We start from the raw sequence: 11335 nt of genomic DNA on the forward strand, positions 1-11335 counted from the left end.
GGCACGGGAGAGACATGACATGACTAGAGAGGTGGAACTTACCAGACCCTGGAACCCAAACTCTGCCCTGCATTTGGACTGGTAAGCTCAAGGGCAAGTTGCCCCTCATAATCACAGTATCCATCCCAAGCCTTGTGTACCCTGAGCTTTCATGTCTTTTCAGCCAGGAACCCTCTGGTTAAACAAAGCTTCCCCAGAACCCATAGTGGGCAACAGGCCAAAGCTGAAGGGCTCTCACTACTGGGTACAGGACCTAGAGACCTGCTACTCTCCTAATACCTTTCCACCAATTAGAAGGAAACTATCGTGAGAGTGCCTAGAACTAGCTTTAGAAGGCCCAAGGCCTGGAGCCAGGCTCTGTTCTCACCTTTCCCATTCTCCAGAGACACTGGGACTGCCTGATTCAGGGGATAAGGTGCTGCTCGGGCATCAACCCAACTTCTAAGCTCCTTAAGCCCAAGAGTGGTTGGGGCCTTTCTACTGCTGGTGGGTACACCGATCATTTGGCCTCAGGGAAGCGGCTCTTCTGGGGGCACAGTGATGCCCATTCCTGCCCTGAGAGGTAGGATGATGAGGCTACCATAGGCAATGCCTCTCCTCAGGCTTCAACGCAGGAGGCTCTATTGCTCCTGGCAGCCACAGCTGCAGTAGCAGCCGCTCCTCTGGGCTACAGATGAAGGGGTGCCAGGTGAACAGCAGTGAGGACCAAAGTGACAATCATCCCTCTAGGTCTGGCTCAGATTGTACTTAGTGACCCTGGGCATGCCCACCAGCTTCCCCTGCTTCAGGATCCACATCCAGATGCCATACCAGTTACAGTAGGCCTCCCCTGGCTTCCCTCCTGGACCCTCCAGATGGTGCACAGGGGCTTTCCACATGCAACACAGTAAGTGACCGCAACATAGCAACCTGTTAGGAGAGTAGCACAGTAGCTCAGAGCTTGGTGCCTGCTTCAGATTCTGTGTCTCCCTCTCTCTCTGACCCTCCCCTGCTCATGCTGTCTCTCTCTCTCTCTCTCAGAAATAAGGAGAGTAGCACAGCAAATACCCTGCGTGTTTGGCACAACAGGTACTGCCACTTCCACCTCATCAAGAGACTGCGGACCTTGCTCATCAGCCCACAAAGCTGAGAAATGGCTGAGATGGGATATGAACAAATCTTCAGATTCCAAAACCCACATCTTTCCTGTCATGCGTCTTGTCTCATATGGGGTGGTAACAATTCAGGCAGTAATAAAACTGTCCCTAAACTCCTGCCCCAACACCAGAAGAGAGTGGTCAGGTGTACTGGCTTTAGGGAGCTGTAGACCTGAGATTTCTGACTTGCAGTGAGTCAGGGCACCTTTAAGTTTTCCATAACATTGTGTATATCCTGCTGAACCTTTCCAGTCACTAGTAGTCACTTGTCCTGGGACTGTCCCTGTCTATCCTCCCTGGCCAAAACAGGCCCTCTGAATTCTCTTGATTAAACTCTTCCAGGCTTGGTCAGAGGATTAAACAAGAATGGCTAGGGAATACTAGCTCACAGGAGGCACTCACCCTTGAGTTTCTCTTCCCTCTCCATTCTTTTTTTTTTTTTTTTAATTTTTTTTAACGTTTTATTTATTTCTAGGAGAGAGAGAGAGAGAGACAGCGTGAGCAGGGGAGGGTCAGAGAGAGAGGGAGTCACAGACTGAAACAGGCTCCAGGCTCTGAGCTGGCAGTCAGCACAGAGCCCGACGCGGGGCTCGAACCCACGATCCGCGAGATCATGACCTAAGCGAAAGTCGGACGCTTAACCGACTAAGCCACCCAGGCACCCCTCTTCCCTCTCCATTCTAACACTGGCTCCAGGGTCAATCCTAGGCACTTCAGACTTTCTGCTTCCTTCTTCCCTGAGGGAGCGAGCAGGGATGGAGCTGGTCACCACCCACCTCTCCTAACTAAAGCCCACCAATGGCATCCCTAGGCCTGCTCTACTCTTGCTTGTCCCCAGTTTCCTGGGGAGGCCACCTGGCCTTCAGAGCATTTGACAGAGCTCAACAGCCATCCCCAGTGGCTCTCAAAATGTCACTTGTGAGACTGGCTATGGAGGAAAGGTGCTGGACTAGGTTGGCCAGGGTGCTTACTGAGCCTGGGATTGCTGTAGAGAGAGCACGTGTGCACTGGGAGACCTCCTGGCAGGGCTGCTTCTTAAGGATGGTCAATTCCTCAGAGCCATCCCTCCCTGGAATCCATCAGATAAATGCTTTTCCACAAACCTCAAGTATCTTTAAAAAATCTCATAGGACCCACTGCCTGGAGCAGCTCTGCAATGGATAATGGGAAAGCAAAAAGAGATCTTTTCACTCAGCAGACAGTGCAGTGGCATCAGAGAAGGTGCATTTTGGTACTCACATTGCTGCTAACCCAAGCTCTCAGAACCTTGGGACCAAGGAATAGGATCTACACAACCCTAAGGCTATGCCTTTGGAGGCTCCAGGCCAGAGGGCTCAGGAGTACCCTGAGGGTCTGCTCAGCACAGAAGTCAAGGTAAGGAGAGCAGGAGAAAAAGGCTGTCTGCAGGTAGGTAGCTGGTGACACCACGGGCTGATACCAGGTTGAGCCTGTCCTCACAGGTGTACCTAGGCTCTATGCTGAGATAGGGGCAGGTGTCAGCTCAAAACCATGGGCAAGGGGAGGGGCTACATAGCCAGCACCTTCATAAAAGCAGCCTTCCATGAGTAATACTCCTTCTCTATACCCCAAAAAACAGATACCTGATGGCCAGGGGAGGCCCAGGGAAGCCAAGATGGGTATAGCTGGGTCTGGCCAGAACATGGCTCAAGTAGCATCTGCCATATCTAACAGAGCTACCTGCCTGTATCTCAGGATCCCAGAGGACAGGCTGAGTCCGTCATCTACTATGCTGAATCAGGCTACGGAAAGGGGTGACATCGTCCCACAAAACCAAAGAGAAACCTCAGCTCCTAGACCTTGGTATCTTTCCTCTGAACTCAGGTTTGGTTTTTCCTAGTCTCCACTGAGCTCCTTTTGAACCTCAGGGGAAAGTCAGTGGATGAGTGCCCTTGGTAGTATAAGAGGCTATGACTTTGCACACATCGCCAGATCCTGAGAGTGGCATGTGCAAAAGCCTTCCCAAAAGGAGACTCAGGCATAGTAGTACAGTATTTCCAGGACCCCTAGATACAGATTCCTGCCCAACACCAGGGAGGCAAGGGATTGAGCAGTAACTAGTCCACACTCAGCTCCACCCTGGAGTGGCCCCAGCCTCCAACCACACCAGAGGACACAAGTATCTCTCTTTTCAGAGACTGACAAACGGGTTTCAGAACTGGCTGGCCCTTCTGCTGTCGATGAAACCTCTTACCTTAAAGGACTTAATACAGGTCTTCCTGTGAGTAAGGGAAAAGGCCCACAGAAAAAGACCATGATTCGACTGGCCATGGGGCCAAGGGCACTGCTGGCCCAGGAAGGAGTAGCAGGGAAGCAGCGAGTCTCTTACACAAAAGAAGCCCTGCAGTAGGGACTACGGCGGGTCTTCCCGGCACCATTAACTACTGTGGGAACCACCAGGGATTTTGAACAGCTACCTGGCCCTTGGGCCCCAAATGCCAAACTACCCTCTGCTCTGGACTTCGCAGTGGAACCCGAGTATCTACCGCTCTACTCCCTTCTGGGTCATTTTATGAGGATATCTCAGACAGACAAAGAAAAGAATGGGCAAGGCAGTAAGGGGCTGGGCAGCACCATGCACACAAACCCCAACCTTTTCCTCCCACAGCTGCAGTCCTGAGCAGCTTAGTCAGCTTCTTGCCAGCTTAGGTTGGTGCTCACTTGGGAGGCTTGTATGGTACCTACAATCGTGCCAGTGTTGCCGAAGACTGTCTCCAGGAGCTCTACCAGGGTTAGGAAAAGGTACACCCAGATTTCCAGTGGGGCTCTGCCGGCTCAATTCACCCAACTAGACTCACGGAGGGACTGAGCAAAGCCACCTGCTTTTGGTATGTGCTCTGAACAGGCACCTTATACTGCAAGTTACGAGGGCAGAAAGAAAGGATATTGAACACCCTGTTATTGATTGTCAGTGCCTGTCACACTGACAGGGGCTAGGCTCTGCACTTAGGAACCTGGCATAAACACCCATGTTCTGCCCTCTTCTCTGCTATCTGCTGTTCCTCTCCCAGGACAGGTGCAAATGTGAAATATCAGCTGTTTGCAGCATGTGTCCCACCCAGTAGAAGCAGGCCCCAGCCACAGAGATCAGGACACAAATACTCCCAGGGGCTTGCTCCTAACAGACCACTCAGGGCAGGCTTAGGTAAGGCAAGCTCTGGGGGGGAAGGAGATGACTCACTTGAACATGACCATCCTGTGGGAGCAAGGCAGACAGTCCCTCTACTACCCTCCAACCCCCCTTACCAGAGCCTGGTTGCAAGATACCATCTGCTTCAGGAGAGATGCTCCCCCACCCTCAATCCCCAGCTGTGGTTCTTCTAGCTGCTTCTTTTACAACAGTTCAAAGAAAGTGTGCCTCAAGGGTTCTCCTTTGCGGGGTTGCAGTAATTAAGGTAATATATGCCACACCAAGAGAATAGCTGTCTCCTCCACAGAAATGGCAAGGAGGAAATTATCAGCTGTCCAGCTCAGAGGCAGATGAAGCTACCTATCAACACAGCCCGAGTCTCCCTGACCTTCTCTGAGGTACAAGGCACAAGATCTGTCCTATCCTCACCTCCCTCAAAGCACCCAAGATTAGTAGAATCCCAAAACTCTCTCTACAACCCTGACTTTTTCTCACTGCTTCTTCAATCCAGGGATCCAGGCCATGTTGCTTGCTGCCAGCTCAATGATGGGAGGGTCGGGCTGCAGGTACTCACCTGCCTATAGATCATCCTGCCTGCTTTCAAAGCATTTGGCCAAGGATGCTGACATTCTTATTTGGACCACACATGTTCCTTGGTCTCACACTTAACGGAGGCCTAAAACATCCTACAAAAGGTAAACATCAAGACTTCCATATCTTCCAACAGAAACTGCTGACAATGCAAGCTAAGACATGCCCATATGCTCTTGGGAAAGATGGACCACCAGAGTCTCATACAAGAGGTATTCTTTGTTATCATCTGCCCCAGGGCTAAGTGAGACCCCCAGAGTGGCTACTCTCTACTCGTGACAGCCCTAGAGGCAAAGATGTCCTGGCTGAGCCAGTACAGGAAGGCCTAAAAGAAAACACTTGAAACATCAACTTCCTGACTTTGTTTGCTGTACCATCTTCATCCTCCATAACTCAAGTCCAAATAGCATGGCTACTCAAATACAGAAAACACAAGCTCAGAGAGAAAATATTGTTTCAATTACATCTAACTCTACTCTGATATACAAACATTTGTTAAAAAACAAAACAAACTTTATTTAAAAAAATTTTTTTAATGTTTATTTTTGAAAGAGAAAGGGAAACAGAACATGAATGGGAGAGGGGCAGAGACAGAAGGAGACACAGAATCTGAAGCAAGCTCCAGGCTCCAAGCTGTCAGCACAGCGCCCAACACAGGGCTCAAACCCATGAACCATAAGATCATGACCTGAGCCCAAGTCGAATGCTTAACTGACTGAGCCACCCAGGCACTCCTGTAAAAAAATTTTAAATGTACAGGTACTTTCTTCCTCAGGTAGAAAAAAATACTTTTTCTCAGTTACAACAAAAGCTAACATGCATGTACTCCACCCTTTTTTTTTTTTAGTAGGGGGGAGGGAGAGAGGGGGAGCCCACCTACTCACGCAGGGTAGGGATAAAGGGAGAGGAAGTAATCTTAGGCAGGTTCCACGCTCAGCACAGAGCCTGATGCAGGGTGAAATGATGACCTGAGCTGAAATCAAGAGTCAGACACTTAATTGACTGAACCACTCAGTGCCCCAGTACCTCTCTTTTTATGAGGCACTACGCTAAATACTTTGTAGGAATTAACTCACTAAATTCCATAATCATTCCATATATGAGTTAGGTACTTATATCACTTCCATTTTAAAGATGAGGACGATTTCCCTACAATGTTATATTAACAATATGAAGGTGCACCTGGGAGGCTCAGTTAAGCGTCCAACTTCAGTCAGGAGGCCAGGATGCAAATGTAGAGGGTGGCTCCAGAGTCCAGGCTCTTAACCACTGAGCTACGTACTGCTCCATAAGCTGCCCACAACCCTAAAGGTCTGTTTCCTCACATGACTAAACGTGAGCCCACAGTTGGTTCAACAACACTGACCCCTAACATACAAAGAAGATGTGGTAGGGGCACCTGAGTGGCTCAGTCGGATGAGTGACTGACTTTAGCTCAGGTCATGATCTCACGGTTAGTGGGTTCGAGTCCCACACTGGGCTCTGGGCTGACAGCTCAGAGCCTGGACCTTGCTTTGGATTCTGTGTCTTCCTCTCTCTCTGCCCCTTCCCTGCTCATACTCTCTCTCTCTCTCTCTCCCTCAAAAATAAATGAACATTAAAAACAGTTTTTATTAACAAAATGAATTCAATTAATCTAAATTATAAATTTCTTTAGGTTTTGGTAATTAATCAAAATCATAGCCATTTTCCTATATAGAGAATCAGATGGCCAAAGCACAATATACTGAAAGTGATGCCACAAGAAAGTTATATGAACAAGCTAACAAGACAGGAAGGGAGTTTTCAAAAAATGTCCTCCCTCAAAGACCAATCATAATGGATTGGCTGATAGATTTGCTGATAAATTTTTCTAAATTTACAAATTGAAAGTAATCTACATATAGCCATGAAAATAAGGAACCCCTCCCAATGGCCTAGTAGGATTCTTCTCAACTAAACATGATATACTGCGTTATCTCAAAAAACACACGTAAGGCGTTTATAAATATAAACTGTTCACTTCTGATTAAATGCTTCCAGTTAAATATTTCAGAATAAGGAAAGGGAGTCCTTTTTTTATTTTTTTAACCATAATCTACCACCTCCTGAAGTTCTATCACAAGCTTAAGCTGTTACAGTTCTTACTGCCCAGGAGGCCCAGCTCAGCCTCTACCCTTCTAGAAGGCCTCCTCTACAATTAGCAAATCTGATCACATCTGTCGATGTTCAAAACATTCCTGCAGCTCCCACTCCTTAAATAAAGATGTCCAGCTCCCTTGACAAAGAACATAAGACTCTTCCCTCAACGGGGTCATCCTGATTGTCCCTGGGAAGCCATCCCAGCACACTAGAGAACTTACGGATCTACTTACAGGCCTTACTGTACCCAGAACCACCTGGCAAACCTCTATTTGTCTCTCAACACCAATGTGAAGTTGCAGTAACCACCCCAACCGCCACCCTCCATCAAACACACCTGTATCTATCAAGAGGATACATCTAGGAGCGCCTGGGTGGCTCAGTCAGTTAAGCCTCCAACTTTGCTCAGGTCATGACCTCACGGTTTGTGAGTTTGAGCCCCGCGTTGGGCTCTGTGCTGACAGCTCAGAGCCTGGAGCCTCCTTCAGATTTTGTGTCTCCCCCTCTCTCTCTGCCCCTCCCATGCTCAGGCTCTGTCTCTCTCTGTCTCTCAATAATAAATAAAAACATTAAAAAAATTTTAAAAAAGAGACATCTACCCTCAAACATATCATCTGAAGTTAATACCAAAATCTAAATTCTAGACAGAGCCTAGACCATCATCATTACTCCCCTCCCACCATCCATACATCCAAAAACACAAAATAGCTTTCACTGCAACAAGGGTCTCTTGGAAATCAGAAGCAGTTGGTTACTGTCATCCTCCATATCATGTCCCTGCTGGAAAACATGCTAATACTTTCAGGTCCAACTGTTTATGAATGACGATACTTTCAGTTTTGGAGAATGTATGCTCATTAACACCGCCATTTAAAAAAGAAAAAAAAAAGTGATCCCAGAAAATGGAAAGTGCCAAAGGGCTTCTCATCTTCCAAATCCAGCATTGGGATGAACAGTGGGCAGGCCCACCATCATTCCTAAGAGTGCCACCCCTCTATCCCTACATCTGTCCTGTACTAGGTCTGCCCAGCCATTCAGCCAGCCCTGCATCCTGGGAAAGCGAGAGGCATCAATCCTCCACAGGGAGGATCCCTATCTAGCTGCAATCTGAACCTTACTTTCCACCTTAAGGAATAATCAAGGAAGATTATCAGATATGGCAGGAAGGAAAGCCCTCAGGAGCTGGCAGGCAGAGTGAAATGAAAACAGGCGCAATACCCACAGAGGCCCCTTTCTCTTGCCAAACAAGAGATCCACCAGTAAGGGATGTTAAAAAAAGGTGCCAACTCTCCTGATACGTTAGTGTGGGGACTAATACCTCATCCACTGTCTCTAAGCCCCTCCTCCCTGCCCACACCCTGTACCTGGACAGGGTCTGATTTCACAAGGGCCCAAAATGGATTTCCCTGCAATGTTATATTAACAATATGAAGGGGCACCTGGGTGGCTCAGTTAAGCGTCCAACTTCAGTCAGTTGGCTCAGTCAGTTAAGCATCCCACAGTTCGCGAGTTCAAGTCCCACACTGGGCTCTGCTCTGACAGCTCAAAGCCTGGAGCCTGACTCTCCCTTTCTCTCTGCCCCTCCCCTGATCATGTGCTGTCTGTTTGTCTATCTCTCTCTCTCTCTCTCTCTCTCTCTCTGTCAAAAATAAATAACATAGAAAAACTAAAAACAAAACACACACACAAAAAAACAGTATCAAAGCACATGATCAGCAGCTGGCCTCCAAGTGGCCCATAGGGAGTGAAAAGCCACATTTTATGAACAAGGCAAACAGACTAATCCAGCTCCACATGGCTCCAACTCAAAGAGATTCAGATCAGCCCAGATAGACCTTGAAGCACCCCTTTCCCCCGCTTCCAACCTCATCTGTTCCACTTCATGGATCGCAAACCCAATGAGCCATGCAAAAACGGTTCTTACTAAAGAAGGATGCACGTGTGGAACTTACAATACCATGCCTAGCACTTGGTAAAATGCTGCACTTCAAAACCACCTGAAAGACATCAGGACTTTTTGACACAAAGGCATTTGCTTTTGTTCATTTTGTCTTATTTCTATATATTTTTAAACATAATATATTCACAACAAAGAAAATTTGAAATCTTTGAAAGTGAAAATTTTCCTTCCCAGTCTTCTCTAGCCACCCTGTCCCTTCCCAAGGGACAACTAATATTACAAATTTTCCTGTAGCTTTCCAAAGGTATCTTATGCATGTACAAGCAGGTACAGGTACAAGCAGGTATAGGTATGCTCATTTAGCCATTTTTATTTTTGCATATCTGGTAGCATATTATATTCTGTTCTATGCCTTTATTTTCCACTTAACAATACATTCTAGAGATTGCTACAAATCAGTACCTAAAAAGTCTCCTCATTCTCTTCATGGCTGCATTATATTCTTTTCTGTGGATTAACAAAAATTCATTTCCCAAAGCAATCTACACATTCAATGCAATCCCAATCAAAATTGCACCAGCATTCGTCTCAAACCTAGAACAAACTATCCTAAAATTTGTATGGAACCACAAAAGACCCTGAATAGCCAAAGTGATATTGAAGAAGAAAACCAAAAAAGGAGGCATCACCATCCCAGACTTTAACCTGTACCACATCATCAAGACAGTATGGTATTGGCACAAAAACAGACACATAGACCAATGGAACAGAATAGAGAACTCAGAATTGGACCCACAAATGTATGGCCAACTAATCTTTGACAAAGTGGGGAAGAGCATCCAATGGAAAAAAGACAGCCTCTTTAACAGATGGTGCTGGGAGAAGTGGACAGCAACATGCAGAAGACTGAAACTAGATCATTTTCTCACACCATACACAAAAATAAATTCAAAATGGATAAAGGGTCTGAATGTGAGACAGGAAACCATCACAATACTAGAAGAGAAAGCAGGTAAAAACCTCCTTGACCTCAACCGCAGCAATTTCTTACTTGACACATCCCCGAAGGCAAGAGAATCAAGACCAAAATGAACTACTGGGACCTCATCAAGATAAAAATCTTCTGCGCAGCAAAGGAAACAATCCATAAAACTAATAGGCAACTGACGGAATGGGAAAAGATAGTTGCAAATGACGTATCGGATAAAGGGCTAGTATCCAATNAAATAAAACAAAATAAAAATTTTTCCCCCTGGTAAAAAAAAAATTCATTTAACCAGTGTTCATGGTTGCTTAAGTGCCATGTAATAACAGATTATAATAGTTACTTCTGTAAAATAAGCCTATAGAAGCCTCTTCTCTCTGCCACCACAGCAGTACAAAAGTTCAAAGAGCACATTTGGAGTATGAAAAAGATGAAGAATCAGTTTACCCTTGATGGGAAATTATTTTTCTAAGCTCCTTGGTTACTAAAAGGTAGAGCTACAGACACTATAGACACACGTAGTCAGCCCAGCACAGTGGCTTTTATAGCAAAGATCACAGCCGCATGCTACATGGAGGCCAAACATGCCACCCACACTCTGGTTAATAACTCAAGGCAAGTTTTTACTCAGATCAAAGATAAAGAAAAAGCCAGACTCCTGACAATTAGGTGAATCCTGACTAAGTATAGATTTCAAGTACTTGAAATTAGTCAATGAGAAAAAAAAAAATCTGTGAGTGATATTTAACTTAGATGGGAGAAGATGAAATGTTTAAGTGCTGCTCTCTCATTGGAAAAAAATAATTGCCTTCTCTGTGCCCAAGGCACAAACAGTAGAGAGGGCCATGCCAAAACATAGGGACTTTGCCTGCCTCCATGTTGGTGTCAGGGCAGCTTGTACCATGTCACTGATGCCACTGTAGGGACAAATGGACTTAGGACCATCTTCTGGAACTCACCAGCTTCTAGTGGAGGCTTCTATCCCCTCAACTGTACACAGCCCAGAACTAGGCATGAGGCACTGGGCAGAAAATAGCTGAAAGGTGCTTAGGTAGTAAAGGAGGACCATCTGTGAGGCCCAGAGCATTCCACAAATCTGAGGTTGCTGACTGCCATCTAAGTCTTGCACAAATCATCTTATTTATTAAGAAATTGCCTCGGGGCGCCGGGGTAGCTCATTAGGTTAAGTGTCCAACTCTTGATTTCGACTCAGGTCATAATCTCATAGTTCATGAGTTCAAGCCTCACATCAGGCTCTGTGCTAACAGAGCAAAGCCTGATAGGGATTCTCTGTCTCCCTCTCTCTCTGTCCCTCTCTGCTCACATGTTCTCTCTCTCTTAAAATAAATAAACATTGAGGCGCCTGGGTGGCTTAGTCGGTTGGGCGTCCGACTTTCGCTTAGGTCATGATCTCACGGTTCGTGGGTTCGAGCCCCGCGTCGGGCTCTGTGCTG

General features: G+C 46.6%; 1 protein-coding gene across 1 annotated transcript in view; it reads right to left on the minus strand.

The window, feature by feature from the left end:
- RANBP10 (RAN binding protein 10) overlaps nt 1-11335 on the minus strand; it is a 56029-nt gene that overhangs the window by 18803 nt on the left and 25891 nt on the right. The window lies entirely within an intron of this gene.

The sequence above is a fragment of the Crocuta crocuta genome, unplaced genomic scaffold (assembly GCF_008692635.1).
Source record: "Crocuta crocuta isolate KB4526 unplaced genomic scaffold, BGI_CrCroc_1.0 scaffold152, whole genome shotgun sequence".
NCBI classification, from domain to species: Eukaryota; Metazoa; Chordata; class Mammalia; order Carnivora; family Hyaenidae; genus Crocuta; species Crocuta crocuta.